Here is a 25,258-nt window from a genome sequence, read left to right as displayed (position 1 = left end):
TGCCTTCTCTGAGGTTAAGTCCTACTTGGATACAATTGTCTAAACTCATAGTCACTGTGACTTTCAACCAGATATGCATCTCAAGTTTACATCACCCTTATTGCTTCACTTCTTTCCAACATCTGCTTGGCCTCCATTGTCATGTAACTTATGTCTCACTTAAGGCTATGGAAGGTATACAACATGTATTATATTCTTAGTCTGTCAGAACAATCTCAACCTTATGTGTTCTGAATAAATAGTAAAGCAGGGACACTACAGGCATCACCTGCCTTTCAATAACAGGAGAGATTAACTACCATTATTTCATTTACTGATTAAATGCTCATATATTACCCTATTCAATCTGTTATGACATGCTGTAATTCTGGTTCACACAGAAATATTTAAAATGCACTGCCCCATGAACATTGCTCTCTGTTTTAATTCATTCTTTGGATGTATCCAGCTCTCCTGGGGAGTGGAAACCTTAGAGTGTAATCTAAGCCTGGGCTGCCTGAGTTAGTACATCTCTGCAGAAATTACACAAGGCGTTGGGATAACGAGACGTCTCATTTTCTCAGTCCATAGTTCCTTACTAGCAGTAATGACAGGACTAGAGCAAGTAAGACAATATGGATTTGCAAATACACTATGTTCTACCCATATCAAGTTGATAACTTGACATTATCCATCAGGAGACGGAACAGAGCAAAACCTGGAGGTTCTCTTGAGCATAGAAGGATTCTTACTTTATATATGAGTAATCTTTATGAATTAATTTATTACCTAAAGTTCCAATCTTTTCCCAAACTCTTCTCTACACCTTACCCCAAATATGGCTGGACCTGTCATTATTATTTATTTTGTTTGAATCAATTTTTCTCATTATAAGGGCACTATCCTAAAGGTGGTTTTGACAGACCTTTCAAATCTTAAACTCTACCAGATTATTTTGATGACCCTGGGTCTCCCTTCTTTTGTATGAAAAGCAAGCCAGTCCATGGTTCTGCTGTTTTCTTTCTTTGTTCCCTCTCTTTCCTAACAGAGTCAGGTTAATCTTCTTATATTTCAAAAATGTATTAATTAACTCCTTCATATTTGAGGAAATCAACCTAACTCTGTTAGGAAAGAAAGAAAACAGGCAGAATCACGGATGAGTGGATGCGTGGATGGATGGCTATAAATAAGAGTTATAGAGGTATGATAAATTGATCAATAGATACAAGTAACATTAAGCAAGAAGTCCTGCTCTAAGAGAGAAGATAGGAAGATACGGGTGTACCCAATTAAAAAAAATTAATCTCTTGGTCAATCAGCAAATCTTGTTGCTTTACCTTCAAAACATATTCCGAATTCAATCAGTTTTTCCACCACCATCACCTCCACGCTGGTTCAGGTCATGATCATCTTTCCTCTGGATTATTGCAATATCCTTTCAGTTATTATTCTGGCCATGCTCTCGCACCCTACTTGTCTCTTCCAAGCAGGGTGATCTTGATAAAACATGATTTTTAGATTAATTTTTCAGATATCTCAATCCTTCCTTGGAAATATTCTAGTGAAATATCTTTTTTATGGTAAAAGTTAAATGCTTATTATGACCTATAAAGGCTGACATAATTTACCCCTTCTGCCACTATTTTACCTCTCTGACTTCATTCCTTCCTTTCTTCTATTCATTCACCCATTCCAGGAACACTGATTCCCCAAGTGTTCCAATGTACTTGTCCTGGAGCCACTGCAAGGCCTCTGAACTTGACATTTCCTTCACCATGAACTGTTCCCTATTATTTACACACACACACGTGTATATATAGTGTCCCTCTCATTTCATTGAGTTTTTACTCAAAAATATAAAGAAAACCAAAAAAATCTTCTCCAAGAAGACTTACTTAGCTATGTTTCTAAAATATCAACCACCCACAACCACCAATTCATATCCCACACCCCTGCTTGGTTTTACTCCTAAATTATCACAATTTAACCAATATTTTTTACTTACTTATCTTATTTATTATCTGTGCCCTTCAATAAGCTCCATAGGGCAGGAATATTTTGCTGTTGTTGTTAACTGTGTACCCTGGACCCTAGAACAGCAGCTGAGTTAAAATACTCATCAAATGAATGAGTAAATGATAAATGAGATCATACATGCCAAGCCCAGAAAGCAGTACATGACACTGATTCACACATTTTCTTAGTTTATACAGAATAGAAAGGTAGATTAGAACTACTGTTTCCCCTTACTTCGTATCTCCAAAGATTCATGGCTCCACAATATCTTAAAAGAATACAGCTGAAAGCTAACTGCTAAACTTCGTTTCTCAAATCCGTTTTAAAAAGGTATGTCATTCATTGTACAATGGGAGATCTTTTGTCCAAAGCCAAGTGCTTAATGGCTCATTTTTTTTCTTTCACCATGAAATGAAAGCTAAAATAAATCAAAGTAGCAACATAACAGTCCAGAACAACCCTAGACAAAAAGTGTAAATGAATGTGCTCAATGATAAAAGAAGAAAAAATTCAGATAAAAGAAGAAAAAATGACTATTTCAATTCCAGTTTCCTAGGGATTTTGTGTAAGGAAAACCTAAGCAAACTTTGTATAAATCTTACTTCAGGAAGCTTCTTTATTACTTATAACTGCCAAGAAGTTAAATAAGGATTCACCAAGTTTTATAAACTGAGAAAAATCAACTATTTTCATTAAATAAATGTCAAAAAAGTCAAGACATCAGCAATGAACAAGTAAAGTTTACACAAAAAGCAATGTATCCCAGAGCGTGTTTTTGGCTTTTTCTGTGTTGAATGGGACCAGAGACCAATGATGAACAAGGCTTGATCTTTTATTTATTTTAAAGGCCCCATTTTCATAGATATAATGGGGTTTGAATGAATTAACAATGGTTTGCTTGCATTGCACTACAAATGTCATTTGCTTTTCTTATATATAGCATCAGAACAGATATGTGTAAATTGGTACTTTTTGTAGCTGTGAATATAGGGATGTTCTTTTCATATCAATATAACATCAAGTCACCAAACTCTCAGTATCTTCTTTATGAAGCAAAGTTACTGTCTTTATGTGACCTACATCCAATGAAATACATGAAGAAATCAAATGGATTATTAATTCCCCACGCTGGTAACTCTCCTGGATTTTGTTTTACTTTGCCTCCCAGCTTGCATTACCTCTTTTTCTGCTGGTGTATTGTAACACATTTGGGGGAAATTTATCTCCTCCTTCAGTGTGGTCTTGATAGCTTTGTTACAGAACCAAACTTGGATTCACTTGCCCACAAGCCAATCTACTGACACTGGGTTGTGATGAAGGAAAGTGCAGCATTTACTGCAAGGTACCAAGCAAGAAGTCCAGGCAGCTAGTGCTTAACAGGCCTGGACTTCCCAAAGGATTTCAGGGTCAGGTTTTCAAAGACAGGGTGAGGGAGGGGGGTTGTGGGGTGCGTGATCAGCTTGTGGACATTCTTTTCATTGGTTGGTGATGAGGGAACTGGAGTCAACATCATCACCCTTCTAGTTCCAGCTAGTGTTGGGTCTGTGTGCTTGTAGGTAGCATACAGTTAACTTCTTACACCTCGTGAGGGTTTCAGTATCTGCAAAACAGCTCAAAGAACAGAATATTATCTCTAGCCCTTGAGGGGAATTAAAGGTCCTTGACTGTTTGGTAGCTAAATTATTATTTTGTCTCACTTGACTGTTTTTCTTTCTTTCTGCATTGTCCCACTTCTCTGATTAAATGTATTCTTTGGAATTTGGGGAAAGCCTAGGAGGCTAAAGCTTTTCTACAGAGGAGACAGGCGGAGGAAATAGAGGGGGTTCTGTTCCAGGAAAACCCCACAGGGCCCTGCTCAGTTACAGGTTCAGCTTCATTATTCAAGATGCAATGCTTGAACACTTGGACTTTATCTTCTGTGACTTCAGATCTTACATATACTACAATTACTTAAAATTTTGAGTGTATATAGGCATTAATCTAAGTTCCTTAGGTATTTCACAACAAGTCAGTAAACTAGATGTTATCATTATTCCCATCTTACAACTGAAGCAAATATTCCAAGAACAAGCCAGTCACTAAGTGACAACACTGAATTCAAACCCAGACCTGAACTGAGAGCAGATCTGCTTCAGCATTAGGCTCTACTGCTTCTCATTAGCTTATTTGCCCCAGCCCCAGCTTCCTGAGTTTATTCTTTTCCTGCTACCAGGATCCCTGGGGCTATCTGGGTTTATCTTCAGATATTCTTCATTTGTGACTGTACCATAGCCTTCTAAGAAGTTGATTTTTTATCAAGATATCTGACATAGTTCTTGTTTCTTCATATGAATAAATCTTAATGCCTTTTTCGTAGGTTTTAACTGCATTCAACTCTTCCAAAAGGATATTTCTGTGAAGATCAAAAAACACCTTTGTTTTGTAAAATCTATTTTAAAGGGTACTTTAGGCTGTACTGTTCTCTCTCTGTGGGCTCTGTATATAATGGGGTGAGCTTGTGTGGATTCCTGGTATGTGAAGTCCTACTATTCAGGGCAGGGTCAGAGCCCTGCTACACAATGCAAAAAGAGTCAATACTTTAGTTCACTCCATGAATGCCTTTCTGGGTCAAAGGGATTGTTTGATTTCCCTAACTTCAAAACTATGAGTTTGTTTCAGATTTGACCTTGTTATACAATTCCAGCAGAAGCCCCCCTCTCCTCAGTTCAGGGGCCACTGTCCCTGTACTCTGACATCCCAACTGGAATGTCACAACTCAAGAGTGGCCAACCTGAATAAGGAATGCAAATTTACCAATACTATCATTGAGGAGATACTGTTTTCTCTCTTTCAGCATTTATGCCTCTAAAAACATATATGCTATAAACTAAAGAACTGATAGTGGACATCTAGTGCTCTTATTATTATTATTTTAAAGGCCTTGTGCTCTTACATTTTATGAATCAACCCTCCTCCATTTCATGGGCTATTGATAAGACCATCAATCCAGGGTCCTAATTCCTAGTCACAGAGCTAGGCACCTAATACAGACTGCATGACTGGCCAATCAGAACACCTAATTTAGAACAGTTAATCAAAAAAAGAGATCTGGTACTCCAAACAGGTCTAATCAGTGTTGGTTTTATTCTTTATTTAGACTTAATTTTTTTTTTCTTTCTTTCTAATTGAAGGATAATTTCTTTACAATCTTGTGTTGCTTTCTGCCATATATCAACATGCATCAGCCATAGCAGACTTAACCCTTATGTTTTTAGAAGTGAAATCAATCAGAAAGTAAGGTTATAAGGGAATAATCTTTCAATGTTGCTGTATAGTCGCTCAGTCATGTCTGACTCTTTATGACTCAATGAACTACAGCCTGCCAGGTTCCTCTGTCCATGGAATTCTCAGACAAGAATACTGGAGTGGGTTGCCATTTCCTTCTCCAGGGGACCTTCCCAGATCAGGGATTGAAAGCACATCTCCTACATTGGCAGGGGGATTATGAGCCACCAGGAAAGCCTTGTAAACTCTTATAAATTCTTCTTTGGAATAAAGCAGGCTTTTACTGCTCACAAGGTTATTTGGGAGGTGCAAATTTTTTTCCCTGTATTCCCCCATTCAATCTGGGCTGCCACAATCAGACAGAAAGCATGAGGACACATTTTTCTTGCATTTGTAGTGGAAGCCCTAGCAGACACAGTGTTTGTTTTAATATAATTGATGCAGGTACAGAGACGGAGAGGGTTCTTGGAATTATGACATGTATATATGTGGGGCAGCTTATAATGCCCATACAGTGCTGAGGCAAGATCTAAAGAATAGAATAACCTAGTGAAGTGAAAGTCACTCAGTAGTGTCCAACTCTTTGCAACCCCATGAATTATACAGTCCATGGAACTCTCCAGGCCAGAATATTGGAGTGGGTACCCGTTCCCTTCTCCAGGGGATCTTCCTAACCCAGGCCAGTGACTGAACCCAGGTCTCCCACGTTGCGGGCAGATTCCCTACCAGCTGAGCCACAAGGGAAGCCCAGAATAACCTAAGGGGGAAATAAAGAAAAGGGCAGGGACCAACGGCATCACTTGACCCTCCATCTCCTATGTTACCTAAAGCCAGGACTACTGCACTGATTTCCCTTTACTGCCATTAGTTCCCCACCTCCCTACTTTATACCTTTGTGCATAAAAAAGTTTGAACTGGACTTTGTCACATGAAAATATCCTGGTTAATCTTTTATGTCTATAAACTAGAATATATATTTAGAATTTTTAAGCATATTATTTTGTTTTTCCTTATAATGTCAACACAGTTAATAATGTCTATCTATCATATATCTATACAAACACACACTTTATTTTTATAAGATCCTACACATTGGAAATAGAAAGGTAAAACTCAGTCACTTTGAAGTATGTTCCTGATATCTATTTGTTACCATATGGCATAATCACACTCTTTAATGACAAAACTTGATGTCTCTTGAATCCTTATCATGAAAGCTTTCAGTATCTTATCTAGTCAATACCTCTTCATCATTCATTTGCTTCCATACAGACATTTAAGATGATACCCTTCCTCCATAATCAAAATTAGGTTTTCTAAAAATTCAGTGGAGCTATCCAATATTTTATTTAATTTTGGATCTCTCCTCTATTAAAAGACTTTTAAGAAAATAGTCTTTAAGCTGAAGGTTGCCTAAGTCATTCACTGAACATGAGACAGATTATTAGGACAATCTCCAGTGAGAATAATTTCCTATGATTCTTCAGCAATTTTTTTTTTCTTTTTGTTATGCTGTCAAATGAATTACCTTTGTTTTTCAATTTGACTGTTTGTCAATAGGTAGGCACATTGAGATTACCATGACAGAGGAAATGGATACTGAGAAATACAGGTTGCCAGAACCTAATTTGCTCTGCTAGCAAGAGCCATATTCTGCATTCAAATCTAAATCACGAGTCTCTAAATACCATGCTGTCTTCATTCAAAGCAATTGTTCTTTCAGCTGATCCATATGCAAGGGTTATGATGATGTTTTTTTAGAAAATTAGTTTCTATTACATTAAAAATGTTGAAAATAACTGGATAATTTATATCTCCTATTGTTTTCAAACTTGAAGATATATTATTATGATAATATCCTAATGATCATGAAAGATGCAGTTTTTGTCTGAGATTCAACTTAGAAAAAATCAAGTTTAGGTATTACTTCTTGGGAGTTGGGAGAAGGAAGAAAGCTTCCCATCTTCCCAGGACATGGAACTTGGTACAGTTCTTTCTCATGTCTTCTGTTGTGACATTTTATTTCTTTCAGTGTAACCCTGGTCAGGTGGATTTTTCAAGCTACCCTTTGTATTAGAAGCCACTTTGATTCCCAGCCATGTCTCTACAATATAACTGTTTTGAGAAATACATGAATTAGCTCTGAAACTATAAATATATTCCTCCTCTCCCTGGGTAGATTGGTTGAACTTCAACTCTGGAGGCATGCTTGATCTAAGTTTATCTTTTATTATTTATTAATATCTCTGTTCTGTGATCTCAAGTCACCCCCACTGCCTGTGTGCTACACAGTGGAGTTTTGGACCAGAGCTGAGCTCACCGGTGCTCAGTGGCCTGACAATAGCATCAAAGTCTCTTTACTCTCAGTGAAAGGGAAGCAGATGTATCACAGGCTACATTCCTTTAAGGTCAACAGGATGGAAAAACCTTCCTGTCATTTGTCATCTCCAGCCTCTTCCATGTTACACATTAAATAAAGCTGTTTTGATGTCTTTGGCTTGTGACCTCCTGTCCTCTATTGTAGAACAGGGTGGTTTGGGGGAGTTTGGCCAGTCTTATGGCAGGAAGAGGTCATATAAATCTCAGTGGGGAATGTCACCAACCTGACTCCTTTCCAAAAGCCTCAGAAATGGTGATTGATTATCAGTAGTAAATCACCATGCATTTACTCTCTAAGGGTATTTGACATATCACAAAAGTTCAACTGATTTCCCCCTTCAAATTACTTTACCGAGGTATTTGAATATTAAATTTGAATATAAAATTCTCGCCTTAGGTTCCTTCCTAGATCCTAAGGTGGAAAAAAAAAAGTATAAAATTCTGTTTTGAGTTATATCAGAAATTATAATTATTTTAAATTGGCTTGCTATCATTGAAGTGAAGTGAAGTGAATTAACTCACTTGTGCCCGACTCTTTTCGACCCCACAGACTGTAGCCTACTATGCTCCTCCGTCCATAGGATTTTCCAGGCAAGAGTACTGGAGTGGGTTGCCATTTCCTTCTCCAGAGGATCTTCCTGACCCAGGGATCAAACCCAGGTCTCCCACACTGTAGGCAGATGCTTTACCATCTGAGCCACTAGGGAAGTCCTAGTGGACTTGCTATCATTACATAAAAACAATTATTTAATTTTCTTTTGCATGCAAGTAGAGAGAAAAAACTTGAGTGTGTATAATATATGTGTGTGTTTTGCCTCTCCACTGTCCATTCAGTTTTCTTAAGTAACAGTGCCTGCATTATAAATTTGGGGTCCACCACTCCTCTATTCTGATTCTATGTGACTCAGCTCATGTTGACTACATCTTGCTTTCCCAGAAGAGGAAAATGATCCAGGTGTGGCCTGTCAGAGCACTATATCTACCCCAACCCCAGGACTATCTCTGGGCAGGGCAGGTGATCAAAGTAGGCCAACAGCATTCCATCCCTGGACTTCTTATGGTTTAAAGTGAAGTTCCTCACTTTCCACTGGGATTGCTGAGCTGGTAGAATACAAACCTGGAGATGACGCTATTTACTTTACCATCCCAAAGAGAAAATCTTCCTGAAAATAAGCAAATATGAAAGAAAGCAAAACTGAGAGATGGATCTGATTGTATCCCTTGATCTAGCTTTGCCTAAAAGCTTGAGCAACTGAACTGGACTGGATATTCCATTTTTTGTATGTACCACAGTTTCTTTATCCATTCATCTGTTGACGGACATCTAGGTTGCTTCCGTGTTCTTGCTATTGTAAACAGTGCTGCAATGAACATTGGAGTACATGTGTCTTTTTCAATTTCATTTTCCTCAGGGTATATGCCTAGGAGTGGGATTGCTATGTCATACGGTGGTTTTATTCCTAGTTTTTAAGGAATCTGCATACTCTCTTCCATAGTGGCTGTATCAATGTATATTTCCACCAGTGGTGCAAGAGGGTTCCCATTTCTCCACACCCTCTCCAACATTTATTTCTTGTAATCTTTATGATGGTGGCCATTCTGACTGGTGTGAGGTGATATCTCATTGTAGTTTTCATTTAGATTTCTCTAATAATGAGCAATATTGAGCATCTTTTCATGTGTTTGTTAGCAACCTGTATGTCTTATTTGAAGAAATGTCTGTTAAGGTCTTTTACACACTTTTTGATTGGGTTGTTTGTTTTTCTGGTATTAACTTGTATGAGCTGCTTGCATATTTTGAAATTAATCCTTTGTCAGTTGTTTTATTTGCCATTACTTTCTCCCATTCTGAGGGTTGTCTTTTCATACTGCTTATGGTTTCCTTTGCTGTGCAAAAGCTTTTAATTAGGTCCCACTTGTTTATTTTTGTTTTTATTTCCATTTCTCTAGGAGGTGAGTCATAGAGGGTCTTGCTTTGATTTATGTCATTGAGTGTTCTGCCTATGTTTTCCTTTAAGAGTTGTACAATTTCTGGTCTTACATTTAGGTCTTTAATCCATTTTGAGTTTATCTTTGCGTATGGTATTAAGTGTTCTAATTTCATTCTTTTATATGTAGCTGTCCAGTTTACCCAGCATCATTTATTGAAGAGGCTACCTTTGCCCCACTGTATATTCTTGCCTCCTTTGCCAAAAATAAGGCATCCCTGCACTGTGCTGTGCTTAGTTGCTCAGTCATGTCTGACTCTCTGTGACCCGATGGACTGTAGCTCGCCAGGCTCCTCATCCATAGGGATTCTCATGGCAAGAATACTGGAGTCGGTTGCAATGACCTCCTCCAGGGGATCATGCCAACCCAGGGATAAAACCCAGGTTTCCCACATTGTGGGCAGATTCTTTACTGTCTGAGCCACCAGAAAAGCCCTCAGATCAGTCAGTTCCATCGCTCAGTTATGTCTGACTCTTTGCTACCCATGGACTGCAACATGCTAGGTTTCCATGTCCATAACCAATTCCTAGACCTTGCTAAAACTCATGTCCATCCAGACAGTGATGCCATCCAACCATCTCACCCTCTGTCATCCAATTCTCCTCCTGCCTTCAATCTTTCCCAATATCAGGGTCTTTTCCAATGAGTCAGTTCATCACATCAGGTGGCCAAAGTACTGGAGTGTCAGCTTCAGCATCAATCCTTCCAATGAACATTCAGGGCTGATTTCCTTTAGGATTGACTGGTTGGATCTCCTTGCTGTCCAGGGACTCTCAAGAGTCTTCTCCAACACCACAGTTCAAAAGCATCAATTCTTCAGTGCTCAGTTTTCTTTATAAATCCAACTCTCACATCCATACATGACTACTGGAAAAAACTATAGCCTTGACTAGATGGACGTTTGTCGACAAAGTAATGCCTCTGCTTTTTAATATGCTGTCTAGGTTGGTCATAGCTTTTCTTCCAAGGAGTAAGTGTCTTTTAAATTCATGGTTGAAATCACCATCTGCAGTGATTTTGAAGCCACAAAAAATAAAGTCTCTCACCGTTTCCATTGTTTCCCCATCTATTTGCCATGAAGTGATGGGACCAGAATCCATGATTTTCATTTTTTGAATGTTGAGTTTTAAGCCAACTTTTTCACTCTCCTCTTTTACCTTCATCCAGAGACTTTTGAGTTCCTCTTCACTTTCTGCCATAAGGGTGGTGTTATCTGCATATTTGAGATTATTGATATTTCTCCTGGCAATGTTGATTCCAGCTTGTGCTTCATCCAGCCCAGCATTTTTCATGATGTACTCTGCATATAAGTTAAATAAGAAGGGTGACAATATATAGCCTTGATGTACTCCTTTCCCAATTTGGAACCAGTCTGTTGTTCCATGTCCATTTCTAACTGTTGCTTCTTGACCCTGCATACAGATTTCTCAGGAGGCAGGTAAGGTGATCTGTATTCCCAACTCTTTAAAAATTTTCCATAGTTTGCTGTGATCCATACAGTCAAAGTCTTTGGCATAGTCAATAAAGCAGAGGTAGATATTTTTTGGAGTTCTCGTGCTTCTTTGATGATCCCACGGATGTTGGCCATTTGATCTCTGGTTCCTCTGCCTTTTCTAAATCTAGCTTGAACATCTGGAAGTTCACAGTTCACATACAGTTGAAGTCTGGCTTGGAGAATCTTGAGCGCTGATTTGCTAGCATGTGAGATGAGTGCAATTGTGCAGTAGTTTGAACATTCTTTGGCATTGCCTTTCTTTGGGATCGCAATGAAAACTGACCTTTTCCAGTCCTGTGGCTACTGCTGAGTTTTCTGAATTTGCTGGTATGTTGAGTGCAGCACTTTATCATCATCTTTTAGGATTCAAAATAGCTCAACTGGAATTTCATCACCTCCACTAGCTTTCTTCATAGTGATGTTTCCTAAGGCCCACTTGACTTTGCATTCCAGGATGTCTGGCTCTAGTGACCACACCATCATGATTATCTGGGTCATTAAGATCTTTTTTGTATAGTTCTTCCGTGTATTCTTGCCACCTCTTCTTAATATCTACTGCTTCTGCTAGGTCCATACCATTTCTGTCCTTTATTTTGTCCTTCTTTGCATGAAATGTTCCCTTGGTATCTCTAATATTCTTGAAGAGATCACTAGTTTTTCCCATTCTATTGGTTTCCTCTATTTGTTTGCACTGATCACTGAGGAAGGCTTTCTTATTTATCTTTTCTATTCTTTGGAACTCTGCATTCAAATGGGTATGTGTTTCCTTTTCTCCTTTGCCTATAGCTTCTCTTTTTCTCTCAGCTATTTGTAAGGCCTTCTCAGACAACCATTTTTCCTTTTTGCATTTATTTTTCTTGGGGATGGTCTTGATCCCTGCCTCCTGTACAACGTCACAAACCTCCATCCATAGTTCTTCAGGCATTCTGTCTATCAGATCTATTCCCTTGAATCTATTTGTCACTTCCACTGTATAATCATAAGGGATTTGATTTAGGTCATACCAGAATGATCTAGTGGTTTTCCCTACTTTCTTCAATTTTATTATGAATTGGCAATAAGGGGTTCATGATCTGAGTCACAGTCAGCTCCCAGTTTTGTTTTGCTGACTTTATAGAGCTTCTCCATCTTTGGCTGCAAAGGATATTATTAATTTGATTCCAGTACTCTCCCTCTGGTGATGACCATGTGTAAAGTCTTCTCTTGTGTTGTTGCATGAGGGTTTCTGCTATGACCATTGCGTTCACTTGGAAACTCTGTTAGCCTTTGATCTGCTTTGTTTGTTACTCTAAGGCCAAATTTGCCTGTTACTCCAGGTATCTCTTGACTTCCTACTTTGGCATTCTAGTCCCCTGTAATAAAAAGGATATCGTTTTTGGGTGTTAGTCCTAGAAGGTCTTGTAGGTCTTCATAGAACCTTTTGACTTCAGTTTCTTCAGCATTACTGGTCGGGGCATAGACTTGGATTAGTGTACTATTGATTGGTTTGCCTTGGCAACAAAGATCATTCTGTTGTTTTTGAGATTGCACCCAAGTATTGCATTTCACACTCTTTTGTTGACTATGATGGCTACTTCATTTCTTCTAAGGGATTCTTGCCCAGAGTAGTAGATTTAATGGCCATCTGAGTTAATTCACCCATTCCAGTCATTTTAGTTCACTAATTACCAAAATTTCAATTTTCACTCTTGCCATCTCCTGTCTGACCACTTCCAATTTGCCTTGATTAATGGCCTAACATTCCAGATTCCTATGCAATATTGTTCTTTACAGCATCACACTCACTTCCATCACCAGTCACATCTACAACTGGGTGTTATTTTTGCTTTGGCTCCATCTCTTCATTCTTTCTGGCGTTATTTATCCTCTGATCTCCAGTAGCATATTGGGCAACTACTGACCTGGTGAGTTCATCTTTCAGTGTCCTATCTTTTTGCCTTTTCATATTGTTCACAGGGTTCTCAAGGCAAGAATACTGAAATGGTTTGCTATTCTCTTTTCTAGTGAAGCACATTTTGTCAGAACTCTCCATCATGACCAGTCTGTCTTGGGTGGCCCTATATGGCATGGCTCATAGTTTCACTGAGTTAGACAAGGTTGTGATCCATGTGATCAGTTTGATTAGTTTTCTGTGATTTGGTTTTCATTCTGTTGGCCCTCTGATGGATATGTGGCTTCCCTGGTGGCTCAGAGGTTAAAGCATCTGCCTGCAATGAAGAAGACCTGAGTTCGATCCCTGGGTCAGGAAGATCCCCTGGAGAAGGAAATGGCAACCCACTCCAGTATTCTTGCCTGGAGAATCCCATGGATGGAGGAGCCTGTTGGGCTACAGTCCATGGGGTCAAAAAGAGTCAGACACAACTGAGTAACTTAACTTTCACTTTCACTTTTCTGATGGGTAAGGATAAGAAGTTTATGGAAGCTTCCTGATGGGAGAGACTGACTGAGGGGGGAACTGAGTCTTGTTCTGATGGGTGGGGCTATGCTCAATAAATCTTTAATCCAATTTTCAGTTGGTGGGCAGGGCTGTGTTACCTCCCTGTGAGGTAATGAAGATAATGGTGACCTCCTTCAAAAAGGTCCCATGCATGCACTGCTGCACTCAGTGCCCCCGAACCTGCAGCAGGCCACCGTCAACTCACACCTCCACTGGAGACTCCTGGATACTCATGGGCAAGTCTGGGTCAGTCTCTTGTGGGGTCACTGCTCCTTTCTCTTGGGTCCTGGTGTACACAAGGTTCTGTTTGTGCCCTCCAAGAGTCTGTTTCCCCAGTCCTGTGTAAGTTCTGTTGGCTCTATGGTGGGGTTAATGGCTACCTCCTCTAAGAGGGCTTATGCCATACCCAGGTCTGCTGCACCCAGAGCCCCTGCTCCAGCAGCAGGCCACTGCTGACCCGTACCTCTAAAGGAGATGCTTAAACACAGTTCTGGCTCAGTCTCTGTGGGGTCTCTGGGTCCTGGTTCATACAGGTTTGTTTGGGCCCTCTAAGTGTCTCTGAAATGTATGAGGTTTGATTGCAAACATGATTGTGTCCCTCATACTGTCTTGCTGGGGCTTCTCCTTTGCCCTTGGATGTGGGTATCTTTTTTTTTTTTTTTTTTGGTGGAATCCAACATCCTTCTGTTGATGGCTGTTCGGCAACAAGTTGCAATTTTGGAGTTCTTGCAAGAGAAGATGAGTTCACGTCTCACAGGAGAAGGATGTGCACTCATCTTCTCCTGTCCAGTGAAGGAAGACTCAAAGACTTTTCCTCCATTTGGATTTGGAGGGAAACCCTAAGGGACTATTATGAACAACTATATGGCTATAAAATGGATAACTTGAAAGAAATGGACAGATTCTTAGAAAAATTCAATCTTCCAATACTGAACCAGGAAGAAATAGAAATAAATTAAATTTCCCAAAAAACAAAAGCCTGGGACCAGATGGCTTCACAGGAGAATTCTATCAAACATTTAGTAAAGAGCTAATGCCTATCCTTCTAAAACTCTTTAAAGAATTGCAGAGGAAGGAACACTTCCAAGCTCATTCTATGAGGCCACCATCACCCTGATACCAAAATCAGACAAAGACAACACAAAAAAGAAAACTACAGGCCAATATCACTGATGAACATACATGCAAAAACCTTCAACAAAATTCTAGCAAACAGAATCCAACAACACATTAAAAGCTCATACACCATGACCAGGTTGGGTTTATTCCAGGTTTTCTTAATGTAACAGAATTATTTGAGTGGTCTATGCAAAGGAAAGGGTTTTAAAATATAAAGATTTTTGGTCAAGTAAGTTTTCGACAGACAGAATTTATTTGCCAAATAGATTTAGCCTTTTACCCTTATGGGCTTCCCTTATGGCTCATCTGGTAAAGAATCCACCTGCAATGTGGGAGACCTGGGTTTGATCCCTGGATTGGGAAGATTCTCTGGAGAAGGGAAAGGCTACCCATCCAGTATTCTGGCCTGGAGAATTGCATGGACTGTATAGTCTATGGGGTCTCAAAGAGTCGGACACAACTGAGCAACTTTCACTTTCATTTTTACCCTTGTAAAATCAGTTTGTCTTATGGATACAGATTGACTGAATTGAGGGGAAATTTGTCTGACATCAACATTAAGACTCACAAACAGGTAAGTCTTTGATGTATGTTGCATGCTACCCGTACCTACAGTGCTAAATGGCCTATTCAATTTAAGTTTTTATGAAATACATACAAATGTTTCTCTAACACTATTTATTCCATGATCCACAGAGTAATTTATACTAATAAAAGTCACCATTTACTCCATGCTTCTTGTATGCCAGAAACCCTGCTTTGACTCTACACACATCATCTCAGTTTCTCCTAAATAATCCTCAAAAATAGAAGCATCTATTGCCCTTTTATGGATAAGGCAATGGCACCCCACTCCAGTACTCTAGCCTGAAAAATCCCATGGACAGAGGAGGCTGGTAGGCTGCAGTCCATGGGGTCGCTGAGGGTCGGACACGACTGAGCGACTTCACTTTCACTTTTCACTTTCATGCATTGGAGAAGGAAATGGCAACCGACTCCAGTGTTCTTGCCTGGAGAATCCCAGGGACGGGGGAGCCTGGTGTGCTGCCGTCTATGGGGTCGCACAGAGTCGGACACGACTGAAGTGACTTAGCAGCATTGCCCTTTTATAGATAAGGAATTAAGGCCCCGAAGAGTTTTAGCCACTTTACCAAGAACATATTGAAAGAAAAGGCAGATGTGAGACTTAGATCTATTTGTGTGATATACACAGGCTTGAAATATATTAAAACTTTCACTCTCACAGAATCAGAAATGTTTTCATTTTATTTTTTCTCAGCATAGTGGGGAATGTGTACCAAATGAAAGACACTGTTCTAGGTATTAGGAATACAGAGTCAAACAGCAAACTTTTGTGCTCAGGATATCCACAGTCAAGGAGCTAACTCTGTGGACAAAAATAAGACAATGATAAGTTGCTTGATATTGGCATGCTATTGCCTTGAATTTTATTTCAGGACACCAAAATCCTAAACAGAATCTGAAAAGCCCTAAATCAGATTAAAATGAACAGAATGAAAGAATATAAGTGAAAGATGCTCTGATCTGAATCTTTGCAGAAAAGTTGAGGCAGAACCAACACAACATTGTAAAGTAATTATCCTCCAATTAAAAAAAAAAAGATAAGTTATAAGGATTTACTGTATAGAATAGGTAACTATGTCCAATATATTACAATAATTTATAATGGGAAATAGCCTGAAAAAATATATAACTGAATCACTTTGCTGTCCAACTGAAAATAACACCATATTGTAAATAACTTTACTTCAAATTAAAAAAAAAAAAAAAGTTGAGCCTGGATACGTAGTTTGGAACACTTGGTTGCACCTCTGTTCACCAGTTACTGATATAAAAATTTGGACAACAATGAAATACCACTGTGCACCTATTAGAGTGATCAAATCCAAAACACTAACAGCATTAAATGCTGGTAAAAATGGAGAGCTAAAGAAAATTGCATTTCTGGTGAGAATGTAAAATGGTACAGGCACTTTGTAACACACTTTGACAGTTTTTCTCACAAAACTAAACACACTTTTACTATATGATTCAACAATCATGCAGCTCCTGCTGCTGCTAAGTCGCTTCAGTCGTGTCCGACTCTGTGCGACCCCATAGACGGCAGCTCACTGGGCTCCGTTGTCCCTGGGATTCTCCAGGCAAGAACACTGGAGTGGGTTGTCACTGCCTTCTCCAATGCATAAAAGTGAAAAGCGAAAGTGAAGTTGCTTAGTTGTGTCCGACTCTTCGCGACCCCATGGACTGCAGCCTATCAGGCTCCTCCGTTCGTGGAATTTTCCAGGCAAGAGTCAATCATACTTCTTGGTATTTACCCAAAGGAGTTGAAAACTTATGTCTTATGCACATGGATGTTTACAGCAGATTCATTAATAATTTCCAAAAATTGGGAGTAACGAAGATGTCCTTCAGTAGGTGAATGGATAAACAAACTGTGATACATCCAGACAGAGTAATTTTTTCAGTACTAAAAAGAGATGAGCTGTTAAAACATGAAAAGATCTGGAGGAAATTTCAACACATATTACTAAATGAAAGAAGCCAATCTAAAAAGGTACATACTGTACAAGTCCAACAATATGACATTCTGAAAAATATAAAGTTATGGAGACAGTGAAAAGATCAGTGGTTGCCAAGGTTTAGGAGGGAGGGGGAGATGCATATGTGGAGCATATAGAATGTTTAGGGCAGTGAAAGTACTTGGTATGATGCTGTAGTGGTGGATACAAGTAATTATACATTTGTTAAAGCCCATGGAAGTCACAACACCAGGAATTAATCCTAATGCAAACAACAGACTTTCAGTGATAATATTAACAAAGTGTCAATGTAGGTTCATTGATGGAACACATGTACCACTCTATTGAGATATGCTGATGATGCAGGATTCTATACTTATATGGGAGTTGGGGGTATATATGTATAATCTCCCCCATTGACAACATATTTCAATAGAATGGTACATGTGTTACATTAATGAACCTACATTGACTTTACTATATAAAATCTCTGTACCCCCTGCTCAATTTTGCTATGAACCTAGTACTGTGCTAAAAAAAAATAAACCATTAAAAAAATAAGTAAAAATAAATGTAATGGAAGCAGTGTCATATAGCATTTAAGGAATAGGCTAGGAATAGAATTTGAATCTCATATTCACCACCTATTGGTGTTATGACTTTGCAAAAGTTACTTACCATCTTTGGACCATCAGTTTTTTCCTCTAATTGGAGAAAAATAATTACTAGCTCAGAGGATAGTTGGAAAGATTAAATGAGATAATATATAGAAGACTTTTGTATTTCCCTGCTCAATATCCAGTCTCTTTCCTGCTGTTAAGAGCAGTCTGTTCCACTGTGGACAGCCCTCCCCAGCATTCAACTGTGGTTCACATAAAAGTGAATATTTCTTTAGATATAACAATTGGTCTTTGGTAGAAACCAAGCAAATCATTCATATTAATTGGGTCAAGGTTAAATATACCACCCAAGATGGAGCAGTAAGTACAATTATAGAACTTCCACTGGAACTACTGGGAAAAAGGAGCCTTTTTTTTTTTTTTTTGAGTTGCTAATTGTTACCATAAATGTGGTGGAATATAAACAATAAGTTACTAGTAGCCATTTATACCACATGGAAAGAGTTTTCCTGAGGTTGAATTAAGAAATGGGGAAACATTGAGCCAAAAATGGAGAGACACAGTTTCTTTAAGACATTGAGCATGTGGTTTCACGATGCTTAAGGGTGGATGAACCTCTGGACTTCCTAGGCTTATGAACCACTATGAATATGATTTATCTCCTTAGTCTTTGAAAACCTGTTTTTTAATACTCTGCATAAACTACTTACTATTTGTATTGCCCCATGAGACAATTAGGATTTAAAATGGGATATGATAAATGTAAAAAAAAAAAGAATATAAAGTGAAAGTGTTAGTCACTCAGTTGTCCAATTCTTTTAGAGCCCATGGCCTGTAGCCTCCCAGGCTCCTCTGTCCATGGGATTTCCCAGGCAAGAATACTGGAGTGGGTGGCCATTCCCTTCTCCAGGGGATCTTTCCAACCCAGGGATCAAACCCGAGTCTCCTACATTACAGGCAGATTCTTTACCATCTGAGCCACCAGGGAAGCCCTAATATATATAATTTTTTTTCATAATCCTAAACACGTAAAATCCTTTCAATGTCTCAATACTATTTTGCAAATACCATCTTTTTTAATTTCCTTTAAAAGTTTTTATTGGAGAATAGTTGATTTTTAATGTTGTGTTAGTTTCTGCTGTACAGCAAAGAAATTAGTTATACATATATTCATTTTATTGAATTTTTTGAAGGGCTTCCTTTGTGGCTCAGATGGTAAAGAATCTGCCTGCAATGTGGAGACCTGGGTTTGATCCCTAGCTTAGGAAGATCCTTTGGAGAGGGGAAAGGCTACCCACTCCAGTATTCTGGCCTGGAGAATTCCATAGACTGTGTAGTCCATGGGGTCACAAAGAGTTGGACACGACTGAGTGACTTTCACTTTCACACTTTTCACTTTATATTCATTTTTTTAGATTATTTTCCCATAGAGGTTATTAGAATATTGAGTAGAGTCCATGCACTATAGAGTAGGTCCCTATCAGTTATCTATGGGAAAAGAATCTAAAAGTAAATGAATATGTATGTGTGTGTGTGTGTGTGCACCGTGTACTTAGGCGCTCAGTTGTGTCCAACTCTTCGTGAACCTATGGACTGTAACCCACCAGGCTCCTCTGGGAATTCTCCCAGGCAAGAATACTGGAGTGGGTTGCCAAGCACTCCTCCAGGGGATCTTCCTAACCCAGATATCAAACCCAGGTCTCCCACAGTGCAGATGGATTATATAACTAATTGTTTCCCTGTACAACAGAACTAATACAATACTGTAAATCAACTATCCACCAATAATTTTTTTCAAAAAGAAATGAAAAAAGAGTATTTGCAAAGCATTACATAGTCATTGAAAGGATTTTGTATGTTTAGTATTATGAAAAAAATTTAAGAGAGCAAATGCAACTGTACTGATTTTATAGTTAGGACTTAGCACTAAAAAAATTGGATTCATCTTTACAGATGATTATTTTCCTTTGGATTTGAAATCTAACTTCATATTATTTGACCATTCCAGGACAAAATTCATTTATACAAAGCACTGGGATCAGTGTAAAATGGAAAGACCCCAATTTTTTACATTTGAAGGCAAATTCCCACTGGCATCCTGCATGTAGAATATGCGGACTATCTTTAGTTACAATCCTGAGTATAAAGTAATTTTAAAACATGGAGTATGCAAGTCTTTAAATTGCTACTCTCCCCTTCCAAGTAGTTGGTGACCTGCCAAAGAAATCTGCTCATCTACCTGCTTCCTACCACAACATAATGGAACAGAATTATACCATCTCCTGACACAAATACAGGATATGGCCTAGGGTGTATTCAGAAGTTGCTGGTGGTGTTTAGTTGCTAAGTCCTATCTAATTCTTTGAGACCCCTTTGACGGTAGCCTGCAAGGCTCCTCTGTCCATGGGATTTCCTAGGCAAGAATACTGGAGAGGGTTGCCATTTTCTTCTCCAACGGATTTTCCTGACCCAGGGATCAAACCCACATCTTCTACATTGGCAGGTAGATTCTTTACCACTGAGCCATGTCAGTGCAGAATTTTTTCATAATAATTTTTTATTATGTATTTTATTATGTATTAAAAATAATACATGTCAGAATTTCCAATCAGCTAACTATATAAGGCCAGAATTTCTGATAAGGAAACACATCTATGACAGGAATGTTTTTCCTCACTAATATATCCCAAGTTCCTCAAAGAATGGCTATACGTCACAAGCACTGAATCGTTTTTTGAATGCATGAATGGATGCAAGAATAAATTTTCTTGTTAGAAGAGCATTGCTAAACTGTGATAAATATGAGAAAGAAATCTAAGTTTTATTTCTATTATACTGAGGCTTGGACATCTATCCTTCCATACTGTTGTGTATGAGACTCCTATGATATCAGAGATCAAAAAAGACTCAGAAGAAGAAGTGAACATGTACACACTCTATGTATTTTGTTTCACTGCAGGATAATTTATGGTAACAAAATATATCTAAATGCCCAGGAAGAGGATATTGGTTAGATAAACTATGCTACATACATATAACAGAATATCCTATAGCCATTAATATGGCCCTTGAGACATTAAATAAATTTTAAAATTATCAATATATAAAAAGTAGAAAAGTAAATTGAGAAACTTTTCACATATATTATGCCATAAGCTTTAAATCACAGTCTATACAGTTGTCTATAGACAACTGTTTCAATTGTCTATACAGTTGAAAATCAACACTGAGCATTTTGATGATTTCTAGTTTACATGGCAAGCATATCTTTAATATACTTATATCCCTGATAAATGAAGTGTTTATGATCACAATGATAGTGATTTTGGTTGTGAGGGGCACTGAAGAAGAAACAGGAATAAAATCTCAACAAATATATTTAAAGACAACACTATTAGTTCAAGCTCTCTTTTCTTCAAATTTAAAGATTTGGAGGTATTTACACTTGAAGCATGAATAGAAAGAGAAACAGGAAAGAGGACAGGAATAACGAGAAATATGCTATCCCAGTTTTCTCTTTCCCCTAAAGAAACAGAAAGGCACAATGCACATCTTTCCTAGTGCAGATATTCAAGCTTGTTTCTGTTCATTAAGATAAGTAACTATGAGGATGATAATCATTGGGCTTATGGAATTGTGAGCCTGAAGTTCCCACTGTGAGAATGTTGTAAAAAAAAAAAAAAAAGAGTATTAATACAGATGTTCGTCAACAGATGAATGGATGAAGAAGTTGTGGTTCATATATACAATGGAGTATTATTCAGCCATAAAAAGGAATGAACTTGAATCAGTTCTAGTGAGGTGGATAAACCTAGAGACTGTTACATAGCGTGAAGTAAGTCAGAGAAAAACAAATATTGTATAATAATGCATACTTATGGAAGCCAGAAAAATGGTACTGATGAACCCATTTGCAGGACAAGAATAGAGATGCAGACACAGAGAATAGACTTCTGGACAGAGCAGAGGAAAGGAGGGTGGGAAGAAAGTAGCATGGAAACATATGTTACCATATGTAAAATAGCTAGTTGGAAGTTGCTGTATAACACAGGGAGCTCAACCTGGTGCTCTGTAACAACCTAGAGGGGTGGGATGGAGAGCAATGGGAGAAGGTTCAAGAGGGAGTGGATATGTGTATACTTACAGCTGATTCCTGCTGCTGTATGGCAGAAAACAACACAACACTGTAAAGCAATTATCCTATAATTAATTTTTTTAAATGTAAAGGTAAAAAAATATTTTAAAAAGAGTATTAATATTCTCTGAGATGCTTTTGCTGTCATAGAATCACAACTAAGAGAATGAAGAGTGATACTCCTTTCAATTTCCTGCATTAGAACTGTAATTTGCCATTAAACAGCCATTCACACATTGTTCATATGGTGCTAACAAAAGGAACATGTTGTGACTTTGCCTTTCATCAGTATTTACTTTTCATCAATATTCATCCTGTATCAGAAATCTCTAAGTATTCAATAAATTAAGCTCTGATACAATCAGGTAATTTGCTTCCTTTTAAGAATTTTTTTTTTTCCAGTGGTCACGTATGGATGTGAGAGTTGGACTATCAAGAAAGCTGAGCACCGAAGAATTGATGCTTTTGAACTGTGGTGTTGGAGAAGATTCTTGAGAGTCCCTTGGACTGCAAGGAAATCCAACCAGTCCATCCTAAAGGAGATCAGTCCTGGGTGTTCTTTGGAAGGACTGATGTTGAGGCTGAAACTCCAATACTTTGGCCACCTGATGCAAAGACCTGACTCATTGGAAAAGACCCTGATGCTGGGAAAGATTGAGGGCAGGAGGAGAAGGGGATGACAGAGGATGAGATGGTTGGATGGCATCATCAACTCGACTGACATGGGTTTGGGTGGACTCCAGGAGTTGGTGATGGACAGGGAGGCCTGGCGTGCTGCAGTTCATGGGGTTGCAAAGAGTTGGACATGACTGAGTGACTGAACTGAACTGAAGAAAATTTGACAGTTGTCTCTATTAATATTTCAAAGTTCACCTCAAGATTTTATGACCTAGGGACTTTTGAAAAAAATCTTCTCCCATGTGGAAACTTTATCCTGGATGTGCTGCTGTTAAGTCGCTTCAGTCATGTCCAACTCTGTGCGACCCCATAGATGGCAGCCCACCAGGCTCCCCTGTCCCTGGGATTCTCCAGGCAAGAACACTGGAGTGGGTTGCCATTTCCTTCTCCAGGATGTGCATATGTGTTATTTCTATATTATTACCTGTCATATCATTTTATGTGTTCATTACATAAGTTTTGACTATCTTAATGACTCCTGTGATGTGTCATATATAAAATAATGACTGCACTGAAATGGTCATTTAAAGTTAAATTTATAAAGTGTCACTTTCAAATCATATTAGTGTCCAGATTCCTATCGCATTTAAACACTTGATTCCATGACAGTAAACAAAATTCATCCTACTATGAAGTTGCAGCCTACCTACCCATAAAGTCCTGAAATAGCCTAGGTATCCACTACCACTGCACCTCAACAGCCAAAAAATAAGCTTACCTATCATTATATCATTTATCAATTTATCCCCTTTCACTTGTACCAGTAGCAAAACTTTTAGATGAATAAAATCAATTACTCTGGTTCTTGTCCATAAATAATAGCTGTATTTATTCTACCACATGAGCTTCTCAAGCAGCATATATTTAGGTCAGAACTAAAAGAAAAACTCTGAAAATTAATAATGATGTAGTGTAATTTTCACACCAAAACTGTGAGCTTTTTTGAGAGTCATGACTCTGGCATAAATACTTTTACATTTCTGGCATCCAGTTAATAAAACTAGTTTTATTAACCTCAGTCCAGCAGTCAAATAAATAGCAATATCCCCATCTATTCTGTAGCTATAGGATGCATTCAGGACCATGGACAACACACAGTCAAGTCCTTAATTATGACTTCAGCATACTACAAATTAGCTGTGAAAATGTAAGGCTTATTCTCTCTTTTTAGATACAATGAAAGGCATTTCCACATTCATATTATTAAAGGCAGTGTAACATTTGATGTTTGAAAAGTACTTGTCATTACTTGTCAGATGTCTTTTTTCTCTACAAAAATGTAAGATTCACAACTGCAAGGACTTTATCATATTTCTCACTGTGTGTTCATTGCTCAGCCAATAGTCTGAGACATAACAAGTTTTCAAATAAATGATCCATGAAGTGAAACTCTCATTATTAAGCACAACAGAAAAAAACCACCAACAACAAACATGTTCACATTTGTTCATTAAAAAAAGCTAGTAATGGGACTTTGAAAAAGTAACAAGTAGTCAGCTTCATTCAAATTAAAGTTCAACAAAGATCTCATAAATTTTACATAACCAACAATCTACTGGGCTCTTAATTCATAAATTCAGTGAAACCATTTTGTATAACTAAAATGCTTCTAAAGAAGAACATTAAAAATACATGTTCTCTAAGATTTATATTGTAGATAGAGTAAAAACGTATTATTCAGAGACTGTGACAGTACAAATAGAAGGAGATAAGTAAGATGCATGTTTAACTCTCCACATGGTGCAGGAATAGGGGAGAGATTTATGTGCTGCAGACTCCACTCATGCCATTGGCATGCATCATTGGAAAATGATTGCAACCATAAAATAGATATTGATGACTAGAACAACTTGGTGTATTTCAGCCTAAGGCGGAAAAAAAAAAATGTTGTCACATATCTCTGAACATCCAAGGGGGAAAAACAGTCTGGCTGAAGCCTAGCTGACTAAAAACATAGCTAAAGATTGGCAATAACTTGAGCACTAACTAGTCACCCTGCACTGAGTTCACAGTTACTGCATATTGAATCTTAGTCCTTTGCATCATGAAAATAAAAACAGATACTAATATATGGTCTTTTTCTATTAATATTCATGGTATTATTTAACTCTGACCTACAGAGTTTTAAAGCATATCTAAGCAACCAACTATAGAATGGTTTTGTTTTTTTCTGATATAGAATCTGTGTGATCTGGGATGATGGGGAGATTGATAGTCTGATTACCTTCTAGACAGTGCCTTCCAGAATCTCTACAAACTCTGATGAAATATGACTTTGGAAAAGCTGACTGTAGCAATTCTAGATGAGTGCACTCATCATGTACCCTCCTTCCAACACACAAATATATAATTCTTTCCTGCAAAACTATGTTCTGTTTTACAAACTGTGTAAGGTGTTCTTTTCACAAAGTAAATATATTACTTTGTGATATATATCTATATAATATATTACAATCATATATAATATAATATATATAATATATAATAATATATATAATAATATAATATATATAATATATAATATAACATAATATCTATATAGAACAGTCTCTGGTTGAAAAAAAATCAGCTAGCCATTTACTGACACAAGTTTCATTTATTTTTTCT

The 25,258-nt window shown here is 38.0% G+C and overlaps 1 long non-coding RNA gene and 1 other non-coding gene across 20 annotated transcripts in view; both read right to left on the bottom strand.

The window, feature by feature from the left end:
- The window catches only part of LOC147369591 (uncharacterized), a 676,540-nt gene that overhangs the window by 308,802 nt on the left and 342,480 nt on the right, over positions 1-25,258 (bottom strand). The gene's annotated exons all lie outside the window — the stretch shown is intronic.
- On the bottom strand, positions 5,580-5,703 carry LOC147369592 (small nucleolar RNA SNORA31). The gene has a single exon (XR_015168688.1). It is a non-coding gene; the product is annotated as a small nucleolar RNA SNORA31 (small nucleolar RNA).

The sequence above is a fragment of the Bos grunniens genome, chromosome 7 (genome assembly GCF_055505025.1).
Source record: "Bos grunniens cultivar Pamir isolate PY7600 chromosome 7, Bosgru_T2T1.0, whole genome shotgun sequence".
In the NCBI taxonomy this organism is placed as follows: domain Eukaryota; kingdom Metazoa; phylum Chordata; class Mammalia; order Artiodactyla; family Bovidae; genus Bos; species Bos grunniens.
This window is presented reverse-complemented; position numbering and strand designations above follow the sequence as displayed.